Genomic DNA, 27,758 nt, shown 5'->3' with positions numbered 1-27,758 from the left:
GTTACTCTTGTCAGACTGATCTAAAGCTTTGGAATTTCAGAAATGTGTGATTCTCTCCAGAGCCATCATCAAACCAGACTGAACTCAAACTTTCCACAACATGTGTTCAGTCAAACACATGTTGGCTTCTTAGAATTCCTCTCCAGAGTGGACATGTGTATCTTGTTGTTGTTGTTACACTGACTTTTCATTTAACATCACAATATACCTCTGACTTGGAATCTGATCATGCTTTTTGCCAATGCTGGGTGGTCACTGACATACATCCTCACCCCATTTAGACAAGGTATTAACAAGCCATCCGTGTCTTGATCGTTACATGGATAACTTGTTCGGCTGTTTTATTCTCTCAAAGGAATAGTTCAACATTTTGGGAAATATGATTATTCACTTTCTTTCCTTAACATTAAGACTGGAAGCAAGGAGAAACAGCTAGCCTAAAATATGATAAATTGTGTTTATATGGGGAGTTACACCCCGTCAGAACTGGTTTGTATGTTTTGAACCTAGGACAGAGCCAGGCAAGCTGTTCCCCTTGCTTCCAGTCTTTATGCTAAGCTAAGCTCACATCTATCATGTCCCGGCTCTAGCTCCATATTCAACACAGATGCATGACATATGAGAGTGGTATTTATCTTCTCATCTAACTCTTAGCAAGGAAGCAAATGAGCGGATTTCTCAAAATGACAAACTTTTCATTTAAAAATGTGGCATCACAATCTGAGTCAGACAACCTCCAGATGTTGTCTGGTGGATCCAATAGCAATCTAATTGCAGTGTGCTCTGTGAGTGTTTACAGCTCGTATTAACATGTGTTTTTAAGATTTCCGCAGATACTGATCACATGTTAACACCAGGTGTAAGTGGGGTCCTTCACTCACATAATCAATAATAACACTGTAGTTTCTGCTGATATCATACTCATACAAGGCTTCATTCTCTGATATTCATACAATATTATGACTTCTTTGATCAATTTTTTTACATTTACTCTGTCAATTGACATTGCTGAAGGGCCCTTAAACATGTGCATACTGCTTGAGACAAACCAAAAGCGTCCAACCCCTTGGTCACCCTACTATTCACCCCGACAGATCAGACTGCTTTGTACTTTTCAGTCCTTATTCTCCATCCTATTTGGATATTCAGCACACCCTAGCTGTTCCAAGAGACTTGTGTTTACAGTTTTCAGAGGACTTGGTGACCATGTGTTCCAACAAAACGAAGTCTGAGGTCTCAAAGAGCTCAGCAACACAATACAATCCCCAGCGCACAGCTAAGCATCACAGCACGCCAAAGTAATTAACAATTAACATTGTACAAATTCTCTCTGCTTGCTTGCTTTTAATAGGAGGAGGAGGAAAGAGGAGTGGGTGTGGGTGGGGGTATTGAAGAACTTTGAGGTTTCAGAAAACAAACTTTGCCAGACATTCTTTAGACTTCGTTTGGCCAAGTCTGAATCAAAGCTAGCAGACAATCTTCCCTTTCATCTCTCTGAGGCTGTGAAGGAGCGGACTGCGTCCTGCCATGGCTGTGAACTTGTACAGCTTAGCACTGTGAAGGCCACGATTTTTTTTCAGAGGGTCGTCCTTTGAGTGTATTTTTTTCCCTTTCTAACCTTTTGATCTAAATCTTCTTAACTTTAAATGAAGTGCTTCAGCCTCTTGAAGATTCACAGCTTTCATGTCACTGTTCGTCTTGAGATGTAAATCCTCTAAGAGACATCATGACTTGACCATGTTGATCAAGTGCGGTCGAAACTTAAGTATGGACATTCAGTCTCATTGTTCTCTTCAATAAAAATAACCTGTCGAACAAAAAGAGAATACAATTTCACTTGAGCCAAGGATCACATCTCCAGATCTGACATTTGTTGAATGTTATTTATTTGATCTTTAGTTACAGTAACAGGGATGAATACATTTTGGGGCTTGATGACCCAAAGTGTAAATTTAACCTCTTAATCCTGTTGATTCGACATCTAATATTGCATCTCCTGCTGTATCAGCTGGAGCTAATCTCCTTCATTTAGCTCAACTACCTTCAAATATACAAATCACTATGCATTTAGTACAAAGGCTAGTACTGTACTTTACATCTACACCTCAGTCATTTAGGGAATGTTTTCTGTCTTTACTCACACCTACTTGTCCATTTGCTGCTATCTTGCTGAAATTAGCATGCAGGTGGGGTTGAGATGACCTCACTGTGAGAAGCTTCAGGTTTTCATCATCACATCAACAACTGAAACACTACTACTACTATTAATAAGAATAATAATATAACTGTGTCCAAATAAACATAAAATTAGTGATTATAAACAGCTGGATGTCATTTCCATAAAAATTGGAAGACTTGTTATGATTCCCAATTAGTAACATGTACAATGATGAAAAAATAGAGGGCCCAGGATTGAGCCATGGGGAACACCACAGTCAAGAAGTCCTGATGATATTTTGAAGCTTCTCATGATGACAGACATTTGTATGTGTGTTTGAATGGATGGAAGAATAGCTGAAGTGCTGCATCTGTAATTCCCACATAATTCTAAAAATGTTCAATAATATTTTTGTCATCAAACATTGACAGGCAGTGCTGAGTTCAAGGACGAGATAGGACACTGCCCAGGGTCAGCATTCATATGATAGCCACTACTGACTGTTGGCAGAGCTGTTTCTGTGCTGTTTTTTATATATAAAACAAGATTTGATTTTTTTGTCTGAACTTGTAATATCGAGGTCCACATCCTGTCCCATGTGTGGTTAGGTTTAGGCAACAAAAGCACTTTGGATAAGGTTAATGAAAGATAATGGTTTTGGTTAAATGTTAAGAAATATGTAATGTCCTGGCTTTACAGTGTATGTCACTGCCAACAATCATTCTCTATCCTTAATCCTTAACCAAGCACTTCCAGTGCCCGAACAGAACCATAAAAAAGTTAATTTAATTCTATAGTCACCAGCGGATATTGTACTGCAAGATCAGATATTTTGGCAGAACAAAACGAGGGAAATACGTTGTCTCTGGAAAGCTTACTTACCAACACTTTTGCCAGCATTATGTTTCTTGGAAAAGGTATTTGCTGTTGCAGCTTTGTTGTGTATCAACATATTTTCTAGGAGACAGGGTTGTCAGGCAGGCTGTTCTAAAATCTGGAGGCTAATAGCAAAAGCCAGGTCTCCTTGGGGCCAAGCAAAGAAACGTACACTAAACTGACAATAAAGTCTAGTGGATGTCCAAACTTTCTGCTAACTTTTCTGTCTGCTGACAGAAAATCCAAATTAGAAAACCCATTATCTATGCACATACAGTATGTATACAGATATACTATATTAACTCTTACCCATCATGTCTGTTTTGTAGTGGTAGAAAGCTATGTTCAGTACATCATTTTTTTTGTTAGTATTTCTTGTAGCATGAGGGAGCACCCGCGCACATAGTACTGAGGAGCATATAGAATGACTTCTCTTTCTTCACTGTACACAGTTTACAGGATGGTGAGGAATAGACATTCCTGCACCCGGGCCTATCCTGACCAAGGGAAATAAGAGGAATCCCTGGTGCTCTGTGCTTAGTGCTGCTAAACAGGCTTTTGTATGTGCTATACACAATGCTCCATCACTGGCACTTGGGACAGCGTGAGGGCTCTGCTGCCAAGGGAGCTCCTAGCTGTTGTTCTTTTCATCTAAGTTAAGCCACTTGGCCCGCGGCAGAATGGACATGGAGAAGAAAGGACGAGCAGAGAGGCTTGTGGGAGATGGCAGGATTCTTCCCCGTCTCCCTCTGGGACACGTTTCCCCTGCATTTTATCCTCGCACCCTTGGTCTGATTCACCATGAATTCTTTGGAACACTTTCGTACCGCTTAATTTACATGTATGCCAACAGGCTTTTAATGTATTTAAAACTTGGATGATGTTCAAAGGACGCTATAATTCCTCTGAAATAGGCCTTTTGAAGGCTTTATCTTGTTCTTTCTCTTCTAGCTAATCTTGGAGCCCCCTCAGTATGCCAGAGCAATTTTTCTAATGCCAATTAAGCTTGACATTAGCATAAAACAGCTTTCAAAGTTTTTTTTCTTTTTGAATGAAAGAGTGATGTTAAATGGACACTTATTTACACTCCACTCGTCTTTCTTTGGAGACTCAACATTGAACAACCTCAGTAGAATAAAAGACCTCGGTCTTTGTTTCTGTTGTCTCGATATTAGCAAATGGGAATATGAAGGCCAAGAATTCCCTTAATAACAACTCAACATATTTTTTGTTGCAAATTAGCAGTCCCTGTGGTACAACACCACAAATTCTGCTTTGTGTCCAAATGAAGGTTATGCTATTAATGCAGAACATGTTGGCAGTCGCTTTCATTTCTCCCTAGAACTGTAGTAATTGCCACAGAGTGCTAGGAATCAATTAATTACCATTAGGGCCTCATTCCAAAGCTCAGTGAAACACACAGCAAACGTTTTTTCATTAGCCACAAATGTGCAAATGTGACCCAGAGGAGAAACATAAATTCTTAGCAGATTTCTTTCATTTTTGAGTGGAAGTTAAAAGCCTTGTTCTTTCCCTACACGGAGAGCTGGGACACATTCCACTCCCAGGGAAAAAGTGCAGGTCCCACTCAGGGGAGCGCGGTGGGGAAACTCAAGCTGTTGCCTTTTTGGGCTCTTGTTCATCAGAGCTGAGGACTATAAAACCAAATAAATCTGCAGTATAACTTCTATTACTTCATGTGGATTATTTAAATTGTGATGAACAACTTCATTAACCAGATCCTTTGAAGTGAAATTGTTTATTTAGTCAATTTCAAAATGTAGGAGAGTTAAGTGGACAAGGGACCAAAGGCAGTGGTGCCGTTGAGCTGCAAGCTCTTACAAATTTGTGAATACTTGCTTTAAATTCACTTTATTTCTTCATTTGACACATGACAATATAAGTGGTAACTATAACTGAGCTACAATAGTAATGACTGCATTCATGCAAGACTTTACTGACTGATTTATATTTGTTTTTTTACTATATTTGCTCAACCAACCCACTTATTTGCTTGCTATATTTGGATATAGCTATAAATTTGATAACCGCTGTGGTAATCAAATTAATATATTCAATGAATGGTTCTACAATGACCAAATGATACATTTGAACAGAACAAATGTATCATTTGTTCATCAAACAAAACATTTAATCATTTCCTCCTTCTGTCACTTTCCTTTCGAAGTACATATGTGTAAATCTGTGATTGTATATTTATGATTACAGTGGCACGTATTGCTGTCTTGCAAAATTAACACCCTTTGCCCTTTGCCAAAGGCAGGTAAATTTAGTCCTTGGCGAGTAAATCATGGAGACCACCCACCACCAAATAGATTTCCTACATGTGCTGGAGAAAGCTGCCGGTTCGCTGTGTTTGTTTGTGGGGGTAGATAACTCTGGTTCTCACTCCAGCATAGTGGGTGGCAGTGATGCACCTTAACACTGGTTGCCATCTGTCATAAAATGGAAAAAAAGAAGAAGACAGCGCTGCACACCTGATGGCAGGCCAAGGAGACAACCGCAAACCAGGGTGAGTCTGAGATGGGGACAGGAGCAGGAGTATGAGGCGCCAAAGAGGACAAAAGCCGAGCAAAAATTGCGAGAGGAAATGAATGTGCGTGAGAAATGTTGAAGGTGCGTGAGAGAGAACAAGTTATTATTGTGCGTTGAAGGACCTTTTAGTTCTTTTGAGTCAAACAGCTGAACCTTAGCCTCTGTTGACTCATTCTATTTCACATGATACAATGCAATGATTTGCAGCAGTATCTCATTGAAATAAACACCTGTGTGCTGTTTGCCAAAGAGAGTGTGCAAACATGCAATTATAATGATCTTGAGCACAGCCACTGTTTCTTGCAGCAACACATTGAAATGCCGTCCACACTTACCATTTCTAAATTATACAAAAAATGTTAAAAGCTTTCCAAAATTACAGACCATAAAACTTTATTTTTCAACACTTTAGCTCACACATTCTAATGCCATGTCCACTGTTCCACAAAATTGAGTTTATTCTTTGAATTTTGAAAATAGATATGATTCTTAATGTTATGCTAATTTAACTGTATGGAAACTCAATTTCATTATTTTATGTGAAGATTGATACATTTTTAATAACTACACGAGGCATCAACCTCCTGGCAAAAGGGGAAGTTGGGAAGTCTTATTTTGAAGGCCTGTCTTTTTGACGAATTTGTCCTTTGTCGCGCGGTATAACTGAGTCTCTCACGCAGTTACTCAGTCTTTCTCACACCAAATGCTAATTCAACCTCTCTCGTGCAGTAACTCGTCCCCTCTCTCTCTCTCTCTCTCTTACACACACACACAAACACACACACACACACACACACACAATAACTTGGTCTCGCTTGTGCTTGTCTTGCGCGGTAACTTGCCCTTTCTCTCACATGTATCACTGTCTCCTCTTGCAATTTTCACTTGGCTTTTGTCCAGCCTTGTCTGGGCTTGTCAGGCTCTGAGATAAGGTTATCTTCTGCCTTCTGCTTAGAAATGGTGGATTTACAGTCACAGCAGCTTAATGCAATACAGTCTCTGGCTTTTGTTTTATATCTAGTGGTGGCAAAATATTTCTGATGCCCATTAACTCAGAGGGCTAACTTGGCTTGTTAACTATATTATGTGAATGTCGCTGTTACCCTGAACGTCCCGCTGAACCCTGTTCAAAAATCTGGCAGCTCAATGAAGTGTTGCTTGTTGTCACACATATAATGTACAAGGAGTAAATAATTTAAAGTATTTTGGTAATCATGATCCTTCTTGGATATTTGGCATTCAATTGAGATGCAAAATCGTACATAATTAAATCATCACTGAAACTCATGCCAGTGGATTTTCTGATTGCTTGTGCTGCTTTAGTCTTTACATTAATGTGATGCCAATTCCAACTTGAGGTGCATGTTTGCACACTACTATAATGTTGATTGAGAATCATATATGAGACCAAAATGACATGATAAATAGTAATAATAGCAAATTGCAATAGTAAAAAGCAATTTATTGTTTTGGCTGGTAAAAAATCAGTCTAGCCAGTAATTTTTTTCATCTACCAGCCACCTTGGCTGGTAAGCTGAAAAGTTAATTTTGGACCCTGCTGGCAGTGTCTTTTGTTTTTTTAAATTTCAAATCCTACACATAGGTGCTTTAATTTCTATTTAGGTGTCCAAGTAGTAAGACATGCCATTGAGCCATGGAAGGTGGGACCTGTAAGTGGTACACCTGAATGGAATTCAGCCATAATTACTTATTAATTATGCCCTATATGTTGAACCATCACACTGATGATACTTACATCTGAATCATTAACCTGTGTGTAGGTTATGTTGTGATGAAGGTTGATTGACTCAAAGTTTGACGGTTTGACTATGGAGTGACCATTGTCTCAGTAGACATTTTGAGATGTCTAACACAGTTGTAACTAATTACATTAATAAAGGCTGTATTATATTCAGGCATGCCAGATCACAGGCAGGGGTATTACTGATGTGGCTCACCTGAACATCTAAATGGAGCAGTGCCATCGTTAATGATATTTGTAACACCTGTGCCTTTCCTAAAAGTACAAGTCAAAATGTCCACTGGTGTATTTAATATTTTCTAGATTATAAACAGATTGAAACATTAGATGTTGCGTGATAGATTGTGTGTGTAATAGTTCCGCTTACTGGTAGAGGAACATATTTTTATCTTCATGTGACTGAGTCATTTCCAGTCATTGTGATGCTATTTCTCGTTTTGTGCTTAGTTTTTTTTCCAGTCAACACAGCACAAATGGCAGCCTTTAAGTTAAAATGTCCCCAAAGCGTTCAACTGAGAGACATGCAACTGTCAATTATAAACCTTTTATGAAGAACTACTGTACCTTATATTATAGGATGTACATCCTGTTCAGTAACTTTCCTTCCCCTGCAAACATCTTACTCATCACTGAGTGTATTTCTAGACTGGGGAAAAAAGGAAGAAGAGAGAAGAGATGAAATAGTATTTTCTTTTACTGTTTTTAATGTTTTTATGTCAGTCTCTCATTCACTCATTCAGTCATTTTACCTTTAATCTGCATGCTCTAGAAGAAATAAAACTGAACAAAAAGCTACTGTAAAGTACATCTGCTAAAATGTTTCCAGTTGTATTTAGTATTAACAAGTTGAGGAATAAATAGATGTCAAATTATTTTCAGTTGAATGTATTTTCTCAAAGACCTGAAGCATATCATAAAACCTTCCATTTTCAAAAAGTAGGTGCCATTAAGTATGTAATTGGCACCCCATATGTGCAAGAAAATGACACTGTGATTTGTTGGCTGTAATCTGAAGATATATTTAAACTTGCAGCTACAGTCCTTCTCTGTGTTTTATGTTTGTCGTTTGGCTCCAGAGCCACATAAGTGACTTCAATGCTGTGATTAATGTTTTTATGACCCAACCATTCACCCTGACCTTCTCTGTCTGTGGATTTTGTTAAACTATAATAGCATCACCAGACTTCCTTGTCTTATTCCAATGGTCATAATTGTTACAGACGCTAGAGGACTTTGTCACCAGAGTTTGGATGGAATCTAAATGGAGATCATAAATAGAGGTCATTGATATAGAAGCAGGAGCTCCATGAGCCTTTCCCAGATTGTCTGTGTTTCCTTGGATTCCAGTCACCTACCTGTTTCTCTCTCTATGTTTCCCACAGAATATATTTTGGTGGCAATAAATTCACACATACCCACAAAGATGTTCTTGTATTTTTATTTATTTCTTCCTTTGAAAAGTCATGGAAATGCAGTTTAAATATTAACTGGAAATAACTTTCTTAATTAGAAATGAGTTGTTTTGATGTTGAATGTTGGCGGGTCTCATCTGGGGGTCAACAACCACAAAGAAAACCTGCCTCCCTCTTCTGAGTACTTGTTGGAAATGTGCACCTGCCAATTTATTTTCTGAGTTTTTTTGTTGACCACCCCCCCACTCCCCTTTCCTTTTAACTCTACCTGCAGTGCATTTTATTCTTGTTGCCTGTTGTTACCTTCTGCCAAACTGACAGTTTGATCATGAAGTATTGATAACCTGTAACAAGCCCAGCAAGCCAAACCTCAGAATCATTTTGACTTCATTTTGAAGACTTGACATATGTTTGCTCGGAGATGTATACAGAGACAATGATGCAAAATCATTGTAATCTTTGCATATTTTAGACTGGAGTCTTGCACTGGCAGCTGGTGTGTGATGAATTTATATTTCTGCCATACTGCAGAGACCGATGCCAAAACAGCACTTTACTGCCAGAGTTGTTTCCACAGCAAGTAAAACAGGACCATAAGCTGAAACAGGTACTTCAGTAATATCAGCTAAGTGGGAAAAAGTGACCTATCCATCAACAATGAGGGATGAGAACAGCATCTGCAGTATGAAGCTGAAGTGTAAACCTTTTGCTCCGGAAGAGCAAAGGGGTTTCTGAGTAAAGTAAACTCAGAGTGCTGCTCACACATTCCTGAAAAAAGTTGAAGAAGTGAGTAGTGCTGACAGGGAACAGGTCTCCAAGTAAAGAGGCTTTGAGATCACTTCTGAAGAGTCCGTGAACACGTCTCTCAACACTCTCTTGTGTTTCTGTCTCGTTATCTGATTCTTTAATCACATTTCTGTTCCTTTGTGACGCTGCTGTGACAGTGCTTTGCTGCTGTCACCTCACAGCTACTGTGGGGTACCGTTGCGAATCCAAGCCGATTCACCGCCTCAGAACAGAGCAGCCAGAATCACAGTAAGAGAGACTTTAAAAGGCGCGCCACATAAAGCGGGCTGTCATTCTGTCTCAGCAAAAGCCAGAGGAATACAAGAGCAAACAAGATAATTTGCAAACTTCATAATTTTCTTGAAAGGAAATAAAGAACTGTTCCTGTCTTAAAGTATGAGACAGAACCCCCCTTCCTCCTCCCACCCCTCAAAAAAAAAAAAAAAAAAAAAAAAGTGGGAGTGCAACCCATTAGCAGCAAGTCACTCGCACTGATCGTCAGCATTAGAAAGTGCTTTCAACTCTGCTGGCTGTCAGCAACTCTGGCAGCTTGGAAGAGCTTTAGCTTCTACTCTGAATCTTAGCAGAGAGGTTGTGGTCGGCGATGACAAAATCAGTTTGAACTCTTGTGTGGAGGATCTGTTAAAAGGGGCTTCGGATCAAAGCAGCCTAAGTGGGTCAAAATTACCTTGACCATCTGAGAACAGTCACATTTTGAAGAGGGGCGGGGGTAATCTGCAATGTAGAGGGTAGATTAACATTTTGCCGAGAAGATTCCTCCCAAAGACGTCAGATCAAAGCAGAGCGAAACTTTTATTTCTTCTCTTCCGACGTTCCACTGACTCAGTGTTAATTTGGTAATTTGGCTGGTGTTTTATACTGTGCCTATCACGGCGAAAATGTGTTTACCTTTTGAGTATTTGGAGAAATGTCCTTTTGCTTTACTTTTCATATGAAATACAACAAAGAACTCAACGTTTATTTTGGTCTTAAAGAATATGAATGTGCTCAGTGTCACCTCCAGTATGTGATAATGTAAACTTTTTAGAGTAAGACATGTTTTATTGTACACTTCTGAGAGAAATGACTGCTGAGTGCACACAATCTGCTTTAATTTGGAAGAGATACTGATAAACAAAATTACAAACAGTACTGGGACATTATTTAAAAGGACAGGAATTTTTATGTTTATCTTTTATTTTATTAGCCCCCCCTGTCGCTTTTCTTGTTTTTTTGTTCTTGATCTCATCCTCTGGCATGATTTAAAACCAAGATTTTTATTTTTTTTCATCTCACCTTACTTTTCATAAAGGTCAAGAGCAGCCCTCGCCTCTCTCGCCGCCAGTGTGAGCTTTGTGGAAGAGGAGCGAGATCTCGGGCAAAATCTAATCTGGCCTGTCCGGGCAAAATTTGTTTGGCATTGAAACAGTAATGAGCCATGGCAGTTACTCAATGGGAGCTTTGTATGAGCAAATGGACAAGAGGAGAGGAGCCATAATAGATTAAAATCAGACAAAAACCTGTATTGACAAATCACTGCAGCTCTTCCTGTGCTTTCAGCAAAATCACCAGGAGGGAACAAATACCTGTTTGCTTTCCCTCCCTCCTGAAGACCTGTCTGCTCTGTTTAAAGCACCTTTAGCTGTACACTGTAGCCGCGGTGCTTTCTTTTAACTCTGCAAGCAAATAAATCTGTACCGGTGGCATGGAAAACAACCTTCTCTTCTGTATATTTATCTATATTATACATAGATATTCTTAGAATCAAATCTTGTTATGTTTTTTTTAATTGCACCAATTTCTGTGGCTCCTTTCTGTGTGTATCCTTTTTAATAAATGATAAATGACAGAGAGACACTCTTTTACCTTAATGGAGGATTTACTTAATTCATCTTGCTGCAGTTCAGTAGCAGAGGTAATTTTTGTTTTAACCTAGGCTGTGCTAATTCCAGCCTGGCCTTTGGTATATGTGAGGCAGTCCTTTAAAGACCACTCGCTTTTGAAGCCTGCTGGTCGAGCTGTTCAAAGCTGCAGCTGTTTTTGGTGGTGTTTGACAGCTTTAATTGATGTTTATTTTGGCATTGAGTTCCATTCCTTTCATGCAAATGTCCTGCATGCAGCGAAATGGGTCAGGGCAGCACTAGGTGGGCACAGTTTGTGTGTACCAGGATAAGAGCAAAGTGCTTAACGAATTTACATTTTAGATCACAGAGTCTCGACAAGCAGAGCGCAACAGAAAGCAGCCACAATAACGCTTAAAATTTAAAAAGGCTTCACAAGTCTCTCTTTGATTAGATAATGGATGGTGAACAAATTGTGCAGCATATTAATACATCTTGTATTACAAAGAAGCCTTTTCTTCACTTTCCAGAACCAGATAATGAGGCTTTAATGTTCTGTGAGAAAAAAAAAATCCATCCCATTAACTTTTCTTTAAGAGGGATTTTTTAAAATTGTTTCTTTGATATCTGTGTGAGCTCTGGCACTGTTTTGGAGTGGTGTCGTTGCCAGTCTGCCCACCTGTGAACCTGCGGAGAGTCAGCCGCCTCTCAGACATTCTGGCTCACCGCATGTCCCCCCCACCCCACTCCTCCTCCCCCACCTCCCACCCCCATCCCGACTATGCTTTTCCCTCCACCAGGGCTGACATCACCATGGAGGCACGCAGGGGCCTCCTCATCTGCTCCCAATTACAGCCTCGCAAACTCCTCCGCGGAAAAGACTTCAAACTGTTATGAAACCGAGAGGAACAACCTGAGACCTCGAGAAAACAAACCGCTGACGACACTCGCCACCAGCGGGTCTGGAAAGGTGTGGATCTGTGTGATCATCAAACGACGCTTTGCTTCAAATTAAGGCATCAGCAGTGATAATTATCACAGGCGGCATTATGGATGAAGAGATGTTCTGAAATAGCATGTGAGGTCTGGATGAGCAGCAACCCAGTAAGGAAGAACAGAAGTATGATGTTTGTCCTCCCATTCCCACTGAATTGTGTGAGAATAAACAGGACAGTCCGACTGACTTGTATTTGAACCCCGGGGCTGTCCTTTGCCAAGTACATAGTAGGACATAAAATCCAAAGAGGTCAAAAACTAAACGACACAAATGGCCCTTTCATATTTGTTGCTGTTTTTGGTTCAGCGTCAACATCTTTTTATCTTCACAGATTTATCCTGAGCCATTTCTTAATTTTTCAAAAGCATTTCAGCTTTGATAGATGGAGGGAGATTTGTCCTTCGTACTGAGAAAACATGCCTAATCTTGGATTAAGCTGCACTACCATTTTAAGGTCAGAGGTCTACTAGCAGTCATCATACATCAAAGTACAGTAAGTAGAAACAACACAGATACCATGGAAAGCTATGTTTGAATCTGCTCGGGTCACAGTTACTTTGTGTTGTCCCCATAGACAGTACATGTTCCATAACTGAGCTAAGATGTGTAATTTCTTTCCAAAACCGCATTCTTTTCTTTTCTGACATTTTAACATAGCATTGTTATCAAAAAAACCCTGCACTTCTGCTCTCAGTACATATGTTGGGAAAAGAACACGGATTATTCGTTAGCAGATCTTCATGCTCTACACTCAAGATGTATCTGAATATGAAAAAACTGTCATGACTAAGATCATAATAGACTGGCAAACATATGAAAATCTTGACATTTATGCGATTTGGATGTTTTATCTGCATATGGATAAAGTACATATGCACCCCTGCCATGTTTCTACTGTTTACCCATCCCATTCTCTGGATCTATCTTTTGGATCTATGTATAAATCATAATCCAGTATTTCCACATGAAGCTATGAGCACTGCAGGGATTCTGTGCTTTCATTGTAAGCGGAACTTCCCGTGTTTTAACTGTGTAAACCAGAGCCAGTGAAAGTGTGACGTCACCAAGTGTGCATCAAGTAGCTGGCACACACAATGTTTTAACAGGTGATCGTGAAGGTCTTTGACATTGAGAATCTCCCATTAAGGGATTGTGCTGTGACCCATACACTCTCCAGATGTTTCCCAACAGTAAAGGGAGACCAAATCTGACCCCACAACACATCTGAAAACTAGAAATCACTCAGAAAGCTCTTGCTTTTGCCAGAGATTCACAATGCTTTAGATTTCATCGTAGTAATAGAAATGTTTAATCTGGATCTGGACTTGCTTCAAACTACAAATAGTAGGGCTGTCATTTTTCATTCGAAATACAAACTACCATTTGAATGTGGGAAAAAAATAAAAATTCAATTTGTAATCTGTTCATTTTGACTGTGTAAATGTAACTGCTTTGTAACTTCAGCTTGTCACTTGTGGAGTCACTGTGGAATTGATGAAAAATGATCAAATCTGATTTCATCTGGCTAAATTTACTCGCCTGTTGAGGCAAAAAACTGGCAGAACAGGCAAATAACGTGCGCATTGTAGTATTTGGCTGTAGAAAAATGTTAAACTCTGTAAACTGCAGGATCTAGTGTGGTTAACAATGGAAAATTACACCATTTTTTACTAAACACTTTATTATCATTAATCTAAGTAACCATGCATCATCCTCCCTTCTCTGCCGCTTGCGATATCTTGCCATGCAGTTACATAAACAAGGATATTAAAAAAATCTGTATTTCCTGGTTGAGAGGTCAATCCCACCCATTTTCTCAAACTAGCTGGACATGGGAGAGCCTGGTCATTTCATGAGTGCAATCTGATTTAACTCTTTGTGAAGCAAATGCTGCAGGTCAATTTGGGAACAGCAGCAAATGTGACATGTTTTAGGACAGGCTACGTGGGTTACGTGCTAATTAAAAATTCATTTGAACCTGATTTTTTGAAACACTGACAATACACATAGTGATAGTGATATCAATCACGTGATCCATGGGATAATTTTTTTGTCATTCGCCTAAATGTAGTACTTTATGATTATATTTTGAAAATATTCTAAATTGTAGTATCTTGCAAGGATAAAAAGGCACTGCTCCCATTCCATACCAACTTGTGTATTTTTAGCATGTTGTCTTTGCAGTGTGTGTCCTTGTACTCTGTATGTGTATGTGTTACTACTCACGTTCTCAGTACATATGCATCTCAACAGCAGTGACAAATTCCAGTTCCTATTCCACTCCAAATTTTCTCCTTTGTACGAGTGGGAAACCTCCAGCAGGATGACATCACTGGCCTCCATGGACCCTCCACTGCCTCTCCTCCCACCTTCACCCCCACCCCCACCTTTAGAGCCTGTTGTTGGACCAACCGGCCAGCCTTTCTCTCTCTGGGAACACGACTTCATTACGGGGATGAATTGTCTTATTGTGAAGACCCAACTGCCCCCTCTTGCAGGAGAGGGTGGAGCCGCGCTGGACATCGGGGCATCATGCGGTGACCCGGCTTCAGGGGTCAGTTCACCCACTGTTTGAAAAGCATCTCACGTAACGCATCAGTGGATGACTGCCCCCTCTTCTCAGCCGAGGGCCCTCTCACAGCCACACCAAGCATCAGTGTGCCGAACATTGTACATCTTGTACAATACTTAATGAGTGCGCACTACATATATGTAAAATATGACATTTTTTATGCCAAAATGACCAATCTGTTTGTCTTAGTGAAGATTCTGAAATACTAAGAAATGATTTCTGACAAAAGAAGTTTATAATATTTTCAATGAGGGGTTTTCTTATATTTGATGATTTTTTCAGATGTATACTCTCCCTTGCAGCTGTACATTTGAGAAATATTTTTCAGTGTATGCTTAATTCCTGCACTTAAAATTAGATTTTCTGCTCCTCAATGTGACCCTAAAGACACTCCCTTCTCTCATGATGAAAGGAGCTTGCGGATGGTCTTTTACTGGTGCAGGCAGAATTTAATGTCTTTGATGGTGGTCTATTTGAGGACTAGCAGCTGACCTTTGTTTCCATTGTGTGGACAAGAGGACAGTTACTTCCCAAGGCATGTGCAGTTGTCTGTCAGGTAGAGCCAGCTTTATCAAGTGTGAATGGAAAATCCGTCCTTTTTTGCAAAGTAGGCAGTAGACATGTAAACACTTAAAGGCAGGCAACTGTGGGGTGAATGTTGAAGAGTCAGGATGGTTGGAAAGTGTTTGCTCCTGGAGGAAGCAGCAGTTTCCTCCTGTGGAGGACACAGTCCATGTATGTTCCTGTAAACTATACAAGCCTGCACAGATGGGACAGTGATCTACAGCACAGTTACATAGACATAATACTAAAGTGTCATGAATTGGCTCACGGTTCAGACAAAGAAGGATGGAGAGCACAGAGAAGGTTGGAGGTCATCAAAGTAAACAATGTATTAAATTAAACTATTTATAAAAACTAATAAATAAGGTGTGACAAAGTCAGTGATGTGCATGAGTGTGTGGGTGAGTGGAAAATAATGCAGGAAGATTAGATGCTGAAAGAAATGACAACTGAAACTCCTGAAAGCAAATTTCGAGCAGCTTCAGTTTGGGGTCTCATCTTTCTTCAAGATGGAATAAGGCCATTTAGTCGACTCTAGGGATGGCAGTATGGCAGTTGGTTGGTTGGTCGTTCCTCCACTTTGGTCAAGATTGATGAATCTTGACAAATGCCACCAGCACGTTGACAGAAGGAAATGTCTCAACAACTATGGGATGGTTTTCCATGAAATTTGAAAGAGGCACTCATCCCAACAGGATCAATTGTGATAACGTTGCCTGACTTTTCATCCAGTGCCATCTTCAGGTCAAAAATGAAATTTTACCTGTACTTTGGTTTATCACGTAATCCCTACAAAACCAATAACATTCCAAATTCATGAATTGCTAATGTTAGCAGATGTTAGCATGCTAACATGCTAAACTAAGTTAGTGACCATGGTAAACATTAATGCTAAAGTTTAAACATTAACATGTTAGGATTGGCATCATTAGCATGCTAAAATCAACATTTAGCTCAAAGCACTATTGCAGTCTCTGCTAGCGTGGCTCTTAATCTTGTTAAATCTGTTTAACCAGGGAAGCAAATTGTTAACTATCTTAACTGTTTCCTAAGACCAACCTATCATATTCATTGTTACATGCATGTATTGAATACATACCTGGAACTGTCTGTGCCACCACAGGATCCATAAAGTGCTGTCTAGTATTCGCTATTGCCATTCTATTCCTTTCACTTGGCACTTGTTTTGAAAGAAAGAAGCCTGCTTGGAGATGAAAACTGAAACGGTCATAATCTTTGTTGTCATTAGTGGGACAATATTCATGTTCTGAAGCTGGCACTTACACTGTTTGGCTTGTGCCAGAAATACCGCTGTAAAAAGAATCAATATTTATTTGTTCATTGTAACGTACAGTCGTTGAAACATTTTATAGAGGTAAAACCAGCCAGTAAAGAATTAGTTTGCCTTTATTGCTTTTCTTCTGAAATGTCCTCACTGCTTTCTTGCCAAGCAGCTAAAGGCAGAATTCTGTGGGGGTGGCCATGAGCCAACTCCGAAATGTTTTATTGTTGTGGAAAAATTATTTTAAGTACTTGCTTTACAATGCTGCTTGAGGCATGCCTGTTTCTGCTGACAGCACTCTGTAGCTTTTGTCTGGTTAAATGATATGCTTTACAAGATTTTTTTTTAGGTAAACACATAAAAAGAACAATGTCAAAACACTGTTGTGAAATGCTCCTTTGAATAGTTCTGTTCAGAAAGTGTTCCATATAATGTTGTATTTTTCTGCTGAGCTAGATCAGTGATTGCATGAGGCTGTCAGTGTACCTGATCACTTCTCAACATAAAACTGATCCCTTTGAGGAAGAGCACTGTTCAGATATATGTTATATTCATGCATGTTGGGAAAACTCAAACTTAAATTCTTACTTGAATAACTTTATTAGGCTCTTTATACAATTGCCAAAACTCTCAAGTAAAAAGTGTAAAATTTAAATTTCATGAAGTAATGACAAAAACATGTTGCTTAAAGCTTTTGGTTTATATATATATATATATTTTAACTGTCATTTATACTTTGGTAAATAATCCTTAGTATCTCACCTAGAGGTACGTAAAGATTGTCAAGTCTTTTTAGAGTCAGGACTTTCCAGATAAGGAGTGTGGGGTATTTCTGTTAATGATACACACACCACTACCTCGGACCAAAGCAACCGCTAGCTCACTTGGAATACTGAATACTTGGGCTAATGTTAGCTAATTTAGCCAAATTGTGCTAAAAGGACAGGTACTGTGATCAGATAACATTAAACTTACCGAAATATTGAACCCCGAACATTTTGAGTGTAGCCTGAATATAATTCTAAATGTAAACCTATGTGAAGCTCTACAAAAAACATGCAGACGCACTTTAGCCACCTCTCAAATTCAGAAATAGCGTAACTTACACAGACTTTCATCACTTCACAGCTGTTAGCTTAGACTGGCTTCCTACTGCAGTTTCTGATGTAGCTTCTAGGAGCGCTCGTTTTGTTTATCATTTGAACATCGTATCCTCGTATGAAACACGGAGACGAGTGTTACTATTAACATGGACCAGCAAACCACCAACCACTCGTGCTATGCGGGTTTCAAAACAAATGAACCCTCTGTGCAGAAGCCAATAGGCAGACTGGAGCAGCTTTCATAGGGCAGACAAATGAATCAGAGGATATGACTGACATGTGCGCCATTAAATAATAATCTGTTAGACAAAATACAATGAAGTAAGTAGCTAGCAAACATTCTGAAGTGGAGCTTAAGTTTTTTAAATTGACATTATTGTTTAACTGCCCAGTTTGCCGCTGCTTTACATTACAGTAATGTTAATGTAGCTTGACAGTTTGAGTAGCTTGACTGCTGATGCATTCCCACTGTGTGTTGTTTGTCCACAATTACTGTAATTAACACCATACAAGTTAAAGTTCTGCTTCATGCTCTGTCAGATTTTTAAAAGGAAAGCTTTTAGCATTTTCAGAGTGAAGGAATCAGGAGAGAGGAGACAGAAGTGAGGAGGAATTGCAGGATGTGTGATGCTGAAAGAAAAACAAGGAGAAAGTAAAGACGCAACTGATTCAAGATTCAAGGAGGAAAGAGAAACACATAGAAGTGACCCAGGTTTCAAGTGACGGAGAGACATGAACAAATTCAAAGCAGGAGGCAGAAACAACTGGTAAAGTCTGACTTCTACCTGTATCTAGATGAATTACTTATTTTTTAAAAGCACAAAACACAAAAGGACATCCCAACAAACAAAACAAAGCATAAAATGAATACTTGCTATAAAAGGACTTACAGATCTTTTATTACAGGCACAAACACTATACAGCAGCTCTACTAACTCAATGTTTTCTTCAGCTGTTAAAAGGTTGTTGACCTCAGTAACTGTTGTAAACAGCACTAAAACAGATAGTTTCAGTTATTATGAATATATAAAATGCTGATTCATCATTCATCTGACTGATTCATCTATCAGTCAAACTTAAACTTAACTAACTTTTGTCTTGATTTGGCTTTAAGTTTGAGCAAATTAATTCCCCATAAGTCAGTTTAGTTATTTTGTTATTTTAGAAACATTGATCTATACTAAAGACCTGATAGACACTGTGAGAATGGAGACTTGTTTTTAAGATAGAGACTCATTGGTCCATCTATCCATCCATAAGGCCTACGTTTATTTATGTGTTGTAAATAAATATTGTTAATATTTATACGGACAACCGCGGACAACCACCTTACATCTATGACAGCACTGTCGACACCATGCATCCATGACATGCCTGCCCTGCGACATAACTAGTAGTTCTGGGGGACCTACCACCCGCCTGAAAAAAATCCTAGGGGAAACACTGAAGAGAAATACAGACAGCAGCAGATGATGGAGAGGTGAACAGTGTAGCACTACACTATATGAACTGTATCTGAAAATTGTGTGTGTGTGTGTGTGAGTGAAAGAAATTTTAATATTAATATTGTTAACATGAATACGTTTTTCTCTAGTCTGGTACTGTAGCATGTCAATAAATGTTTAATGATAGCAGTTGTGAAATATTCTGCTTCTACTCGATATTAATACTAATTACTAACAACTACTAATATTTTCATCATCACAACTCATAATTCATCTGGAAAGTAAACAACATTTTTTAAGGTACACATTTCAATTTTTCAATTATTAAGACATACTTTGAATGTAAACAAGGTGCCAGAATGATCAAAAAAATGTTCCAGAGGAGGAACCCCTGGATCCCCCGACAGAGTCCTGAATGTCCTCAAATCCTAGACACACCCCTGTGGTAGTTGTCTATGGTCAACAAATATTCATCATGGCAATGTGTAGAACTGCTTGAACCACCTCTATGTTGTTGGCCTGTTGCATACAAGTGTCTTTCTTATTTCACTCCTTAATTAATTGTAGAAGCCCCTCAGTTTCCTCCATTCAGGTTCCACTAATGCTGCCATGTTGCGCCACCTTTGAGGCGAACTATTAAGAAAATTTAAGATGATGTTCCAGTGCTAAAGCCATTTTCACCTGTCAGTAAGTGGAGATGTTTGACAAAGCACTGCTTACAGGTTTGTATCATTGTGGTCAAGCTCATTTCTGTGGTATCTACAGGGTTGAAAGACATTAAAAAAATAGGAGGTACTAGATAAAACTCGTTTTCGTTGGTGGGATATGTGTATTTAGGTTTTTCATCTTCCCAAAAGAAAGAGAAGCATCCTTGTGTCAAACTGGATGAGACCACACCACTAGTTTCATGTGCACTTGTATATTCCTGCTTTTATGCTCTTGCTGATGTCATCAATTTGGTCATGGGTTATACCAAGTATGATGGGGGGAATTGCCATCAGGTTAAATGTTGTGCTGATTAGAAATTGTTTGATTATTGAGTTTACTTGCAAAAGGGTGAGAAACACTGAATGCCTTGTCTACTGATACATGTAACATTTTGCCATTCACCTTTAAATGATTTAAAGGTAAACGTTATTTAAAAGTTTTAAATGATTCATTTAAAGTGGTTCTGCCTAGACTGATTATACAGTACAGTGAAGGACCTTTATAAGGGAGTTTGTCAGTCCATACAGAGGGATGTCCATAAAGCTGTGTGTGCTTGATTTAGGCCAAGTTTGCAATTTTGTGATGTGTGATCGTTCAGCATGTTGTAACTAAATCACCCTTTTTAGTGACTGAACAAGTCAGTCATCAAGTCACTCTGGTCAGGCTTCCCCACAGTCCTGCATGTTTTCCTTTGGATCTGTAGGTGAAAGGTCACAGGTCTGTGGACAGGAAACCTTTCTGACACAAGAACCCAGAGTCTCAGTGCGTCAAGCCATAGCCATGTTATTCCGAAACAGGCCTCTTCACTGTGGAAAGCTCTGCTAAATATTTAGGTATTAGCCTGCCATTGTTTTCCTCAAGCCGAATGCCCTAAAGATGATATAACACTCGGTGCAATTTGATCGCGGCCTCTGCGATTGAACCCAAGCAGAGAGTGCGATTTCAAAGCCTGCTGAAACTATTCAAAACACCAGCGGCCCGTTAACGGTCCAGGATAATGAATTCCATGGCAGTGCGGGCCTCTATGTGTGGGAGACTCAGAGCTTAGCTAAATAAACCTTGTCTGGCTGAGTGGCCCCACTGGTGCCCGGCCCTATGGGGACGAGAGCAGCCTGGTCGCTCACAGGTCACTGGACGGGCTCAGTGTTAATGACAGCCTCATTTACCCTAAACTCACCGTGACATCCACTAGCAACATCCCACAAGTCACACCTCTACTCTGTCACAAAGGATAGGCTACTGTTGGCAAGGGCATTGTTAGCGGCTCAGCTTGAAATGACAAACTGCGTCTACAGAAGGTTCATAGGAGTTGTGCTGGTTGAAGCTGATAGCAGAGATCACTAGTATTCCCTGTGGTGGGAGTGACAGCCTCTGATTTTTTTTTCTTCTCTCTTCATTAACTATTCACATTTGCACCTTATGTGCAGATCACCATCGCCACTCGACATGAGTCCAAACAGTTCAAAGGCAGCGTTGCTTGGAAGTGTGCACGCCACCCCAGGAGTCGCCGGGCCTCGGACACCTGCAGAGTGGTGGGTGCTGAGAGCTTGGGCGTGTGTGGATCAGGGACTGAATTTTCCTCTGAAGATGAGGAAAAGGTTTATGGCACGCTCCCATGAGAGTGTCTCCTGCTCTTTGAAGCTCCTGTCGTGGTGGCTGCTCTTATCTCGGGAAAGGATTATTCTATCTCCTCCTGTTCCTTTCTTTCTCTTCTTCTTCCTCTTCCACTCTTCTCTCTCGCTTTACATCAACTCAGGTTTTGTGCGGATCTCTTAGGAGATCTTCTCCTTGTCCTTGCTCTTTCACTCCACTCGTTTCCAATTTCCCCCTTACACCCAGACCTCTTTTCACTGCCACCCCCACTCTCTTCCCTCTGTTTCCTCTGTTGCTCCCCACTCTATTTTTCTTTTTCCTATCTCCTCTATTCTACCCTTCCAACACATGACAGACTGTGTAATTAATGAGCATCATAAACCTCTCTTTCTATTAGCTACCCATTAGTAAACCTGGCAAGCCTGTCATTTTGGACAAAAACACACAGCTCCTTCATTTGATCCCCACATCAAAGGGGGAACCCCACTGTTTTCGGCTGAATACACTAATTGTGTCCTCGTTCTGGATGGGGCTACACCCCCACCGCTTCAAAAAAGCAGCCAGTGCCGAGTGCAGATAGTAGAGAGAAGTACAGAAGCAGAAAGTATTGATTATACAGGCCTAAATTTGGAGAGTTTTTGACGTTGGAGCAATTACCACTCATTCAGCTGCGTGCCTAAATGTCTAACACAAGTGTTTCTTTATTTACCGCAAATCACTGTCTCTGTTCAGTTTTACTGTAGACACATTTTGCAAAAACGAATGAGTGTTTTATATGCTGGTGTAAAGATAAAAAGGAATTTTTAAGTGAGATATAAGGATTCCCCTACTTTACACTACAAGCCAAAAATAATTACAAGGTCAGCAATATTATCAAGATAAGTCCCATACAGATTTTTTATTTTTCACTTATGAGGTTTGCATTCATTAAAGTCTCACCACCTTCACTGTCATTTTGTGCAGTTTAATCAATTTTTGTGCTAATATGACAAAACAAATTCAGATCAAAACAAGATTAGAGGAGATGATGTAACTCTTTGAAGTGCAAATGCAGTTCTTGAATACTTGTTTGATGAATATGTATAGGGCTGCAACTAATGATTATTTTCCTTATTGATTAATCAGTCTATTTTCTTGATTCATCGATTAGTTGTTTGGTTTATAAAATGTCAGAAAATGGTGAAAAATGTTGATCACCATTTCCCAAAGTCCAAATTGCAACCTCAAATGTCTTGTTTTGTCCTGACCAACAGTCCATACCCCGAAGATATTCAGTTTACTAACACAGACCACTAAAGAAACCAGAAAATATTCACATTTAAGAAGCTGGAACTAGAGAATTTTAGTACGTTTTCCTAAAAAAATGACTCAAAACGATTAATCGATTATTATTGGTGAGTAATTTTCTGTAAATCAAGTAATTGTTGCAGCTCTAAATATGTATACATGTACACAAAATATACACACACGTTTTTTTTACACATACACAACCCCTAATAATAGTCTTTAATATTAAGTGCATAAGTTTCAAATGAAACTTATGCCAGGAAAGTTAATGTGCTACTGATCATAAATACATCAAAGGTGTTATTAGCAGTATACGGTTGCATTTGCTCTGACAGTGAATTTTACTCAAATTAGCAACCACGAAACAGTTTATGTAAAATAGACTTATTGCTGTAAAAACTCAAAATATACCAGTGTGTCCAAAAATATTCTGAATCCAGGTTATTTCCACTGTGTCCAGTATGCAGAAAGGCAAGCGGATGCCAGGCTGTCTTTCCCTCCGCGCAGACACTTCGCCTGACACATCACACACTGGGCCACCACAATGGGCTGAGTCACCGCCGCTGCAGGAATCAACACTGTACTTCGGTCGCGATTGTCTTCTGCCCTTTACAACATCTATGCCCTTTTGTTCCTCAAGATAAAGGCAACAGTCACATGTTTGAGCTCTAAGCGCCCAGCAGCTGCTCTTCTCTCCCTCTATATGCTTCACATCCCCCTCTTCACCACCAGGCAGCATTCCCTCCGGTGGGCTCTCCAGGCATCAGGCCCCTAACATTGTTACAAGGACATAAACACAGACAAACCATTAGATCCCCCTGAATCTGGCAGTCTGAATGCCCCCCATTATGCCTGTTTCCAGGGAGAATGCCGGGTTTTATGGTGGAATGAACCAGAGTTGGCCACCAAGGTAGGAGCTCCCCCAGGTCAATAAATACCAACATCAATCAGGCAGGTGTCTAAAGAATTTAGCTTTTGTTCCATGAAGCTTTTCCGCCATAAAAAAAGGAAACACAACAGAAATCAGGAGGCAGATTTTCACTGGATTTGACAAATGCCTCAAATAAGAACCAGATATTTGCTTCATTTATTCTCTGATTTGATGATGTGTCAAGCTAAAATAAGCGCATCCCACGATAATGGGGACTGATTGGAGGTTTGGGGGTCCCATGTCCATGAGATGGAACTCTAGCTCTAAACCCCCGCCACCTCCTTTCTCACAGGCATCAAAGGCGAAGCTTGGAAATGGGGCCCGCAAAGCCATCTCTCCGTTGGCCTCTTCAAAGGACAGGAAGTGTGTCAGAGGGACAGGCCTTATTTCCCAGCAAATTCAGGCGAGTTGCTATAATAACAAGCTCATCTGTGTGTCTGTGGCAGACTAGTTCAAAGGGGAGACTGATTCCTCTTGGTACAACATGTGATGATAGAGTCAGGATGCGGAAACCACTGTTTAGTAGAAATGCAACTGAAGGGCAGCATTAGAGACATGTGCCCAGTATATAGTCACATCCCTTAAAATGTGAAAATTGTTCCCTGAAAATCGGGGCCAGATTACTTTTTTGATGTTAACTTCGCTAGAAATCATCCCAGCTCAGTGTATTTATGTCACCTTTGGTTATCAGCTGCTTTTTAAGATGCAGGAATTTATAGGATCTCTTGTGCACATAGCTGGTACAATTAATTCTCACATTGGCATGCTCTCTATGAAGGCGTGAGCTTGTTTTGCAGCTGTGTATTAAGGGTTACATAGCCTATGGCGTCAAGGACATTGTGTCTACTGAGATATCACGTGGCGACAGCAAGAAGTATGACTCACTCGGGCTGCTTGGGATTTCTCCTACAGGTTACTGCTGGAGACTATTGAGGGTGAAGACTATCTTCAGGAGGTTGAAGAAATACTGTTTTCAGTAACACACATATGACAAAGACATCTCCACTCCAGATCTGTTCATCATGATTACTGTTCTCAATCACAGTGAATGAATGTAAACACGACAATTGAATAGCAGTAGTCTTCTATTCAGTATTGAGACATGGATGTTGCTGCAGCTCTGTAAGTATGTGCATGCATAGCTGTACCATACATCCCACTTGAGTTTCTGCAGTGGGTATGCCATAGATACCCACAGCATGAAGTATCTATGTAGGCATGTACCAACTAAGATAATGCATAAAGTACTGCAACACACTGATGGATTCTGCCTTTAGTTTTTCATGAGGCGTGTGGCAGTATGCACCACAAAGTTTACCAATAGGGAAACTTTACACTTCTTTACATTTGCCAGATTTTTCCTGTGTGATTTTAAATGGTACAAATGGGCAGCCTTGTATATCCAGTGTAATGCTAGAGACAGGAACACTTTTAGGAGTTTCAACTAGTAACTTACAACGAGTAATTTACAATATATGGAAGCTTGCATGAACTGCTGTTTGCAAGTGATGCCAAAATTTCTTAAGGTGCATGTGGTAAAGTGACTAATGTCTTGGAGAAAGGTAAATGGTAAATGCTTGCCTCCTATGTTTTTAAATTTCAATGAATAAACAGAGATAGATGATATTTAGGGGCCGTTACTGTATCCGAAGAATTAGGAGCCATCTACTGAAGTGGTGATATATTCTGCAATTTAAGCAGCAAGTTGTTGACAAGTCCGTTTGCTTTAACAGACATTTAGTTTTAAGATTTTGTTCTAAAACTGAACAAAGCCTCCCATAAGATTTTAATCTGCTGTTTTTAGAATTAAAACGGAAAAATCCACCGTGACACAGAAGTGACAAGAGAAGTGCTTTGCTCTAAAATTAGATATCCAACATTTAAACAACATGACGTCTATTTTGGCAACTCGATTGATAACACAAATAACACTACCTTTTAAGACTTTGTTTGACAAAGGGATGAGAGTATTCCAGTATTACTGTGGATAACACCAGATTACAAAGCATTTTAGCACTAGTTGGCAGCCTTTCCGGTAAACCTTTTCTGAAATATGTTGCTAAATGTAGTGTTTTTGAAGTGTGTTTGAAGTGATGTGAAGTGAATTCATAAAACTTAATTACACTACATTCTTGACAGTTGACTTTTCATTTGTTATTCTTAGATGATTGATCAGTTATTTGAGATTTGAAAAGGCACAACAGTTTTTAAAGACTAACCAAAAACCTCATAGAAGAGCTGCAATAAGTAAAGAGACAGGAAAAATACCCAAATTACCATTCAATTAATGTGTAATTCCATATATTTATGGTATATTTGTACTATTTCTTCGGTACATTTAATTTCCATATTTAATCCTAACACATGATCAGTCACACACGATCAAGGAAACACATTTTAAATGACATAAACTGGTTGTCCATTTGCCATCAGCAGAGCAGAAAATATTCCATGACAGATACAAAATCTGTGTTCATAGTTCAAAAAGACACTTTATGTGCATGTGTTCTTCTAAATTGTGTGATTGACATGGATGATTTCTCTTTTGAGGGCTGGCTTGTGCTTTATTCCAATGAAAAAGATGAAAAAATGTTAATCTGGTGTCATTCAACAGTCACAGATGGAAGATTTGCAAAAAAAACTTGCACCAAAAAAAAAAAAAAAAGATGAAACAAATTTAAAAAACTTGATTCGTGCTTCATTTTGGGTCATGCATAGATAACTATCAGAGGATTGATGTGTTATTTCTTCAAAATGTCCGGACTTTTGCTTTGTCACAAGATGTTGTCTAGTGTGTTTATATCACTGTCACATTGAGCTGCTGGCAGCTTGGCATGAAATGGCACAGTGGCTTCTGTCTTTTATTATATATTTGAAGACTTCAAAAGAATCTTAGCCTGCTTTCATCTGCTGCCTCGGTCCAATAAGACTGTGATTTCTAAACCTTCTCATGTCAAAGACCCCAAACAGATGATGCACACTGACCACAGAGCCCCATATGATATGATTTTTGTCCCCAGGAACCCCATCTGAGAGGATTATTGCTGATATGGTTTATTACTTAAGACTGATCCAAACAATAATTTATTTGTACGCTGGCATTCTCTAATAAGAAAATATCTATAGTTAATGCTTTGTGATGTCACTTCATTAATCTTTCCTATAAGTTTCTATGGAGCGTTGTTTATATTATTTGCTTTCAAATAAAATGTTACAAACTACATGGTGTGATTTGGACTCACTTGAGAAGGGGCCAATTGGAGTCCGACCTGCTCAGGTCCTGGGACCCCGGTGTCCGTGCAGAGACCCTGAATGGTCCCCAAACGTTATTTTAGTGAACAACTGCAGTGACACTGCTGCGAATCGTCCAGTCTGGGATGAGGTGTCAATCCTGATTCATCGGGTTAATGTTTTCGTGACGCCTCTGCGCTTTGAAGAGAGACAAGACGCGGAAAAGCTGAGTGAGCTGCGTCACGTCAGCCAGAGAAAGTGAAACAACACCGGAACTTATGACGTTTAACTTTCATAATAAAATGTAAAATAGAAATATGAAATTGACTCAACATAGGTTGCTGTGGGGTTGTTCTTAACCGGTTGGTTCAGTCTATAGTTGAAACAACATAGAAGTTAAAATAGCATTTTCAGTGCAGGCGTCAGGAATAGACTCTCTGAATATTTTATTTTCTGATCTCATCAATCATAACCTTCAATTACAGCATAAGGCTGTCATAGACAAAAAGCTTTTTTCAAAACATCTTTATTTTTCGTTTCCCCAATCATGACTTTCTAACTCCAACATGTCTCATCAATGAAATGTGTTATTGTGAAGCGTTGACAGGAAGTCGTATGTTTGCGTGTGTATGTGTGTGTGCGTGTGTGTCTGTG

At 39.5% G+C, this 27,758-nt stretch overlaps 1 long non-coding RNA gene across 1 annotated transcript; it reads right to left on the bottom strand.

The window, feature by feature from the left end:
* Positions 1-22,598: 22,598 nt before the first annotated feature.
* On the bottom strand, positions 22,599-27,343 carry LOC137189536 (uncharacterized). The gene is made up of 2 exons (XR_010929656.1): positions 27,116-27,343; positions 22,599-23,713 (listed from the first exon to the last, which is right to left on the bottom strand). It is a non-coding gene; the product is annotated as an uncharacterized lncRNA (long non-coding RNA).
* Between the last annotated feature and the right edge of the window lie 415 nt (positions 27,344-27,758).

The sequence above is a fragment of the Thunnus thynnus genome, chromosome 1, assembly GCF_963924715.1.
Source record: "Thunnus thynnus chromosome 1, fThuThy2.1, whole genome shotgun sequence".
NCBI lineage: Eukaryota > Metazoa > Chordata > Actinopteri > Scombriformes > Scombridae > Thunnus > Thunnus thynnus.
This window is presented reverse-complemented; position numbering and strand designations above follow the sequence as displayed.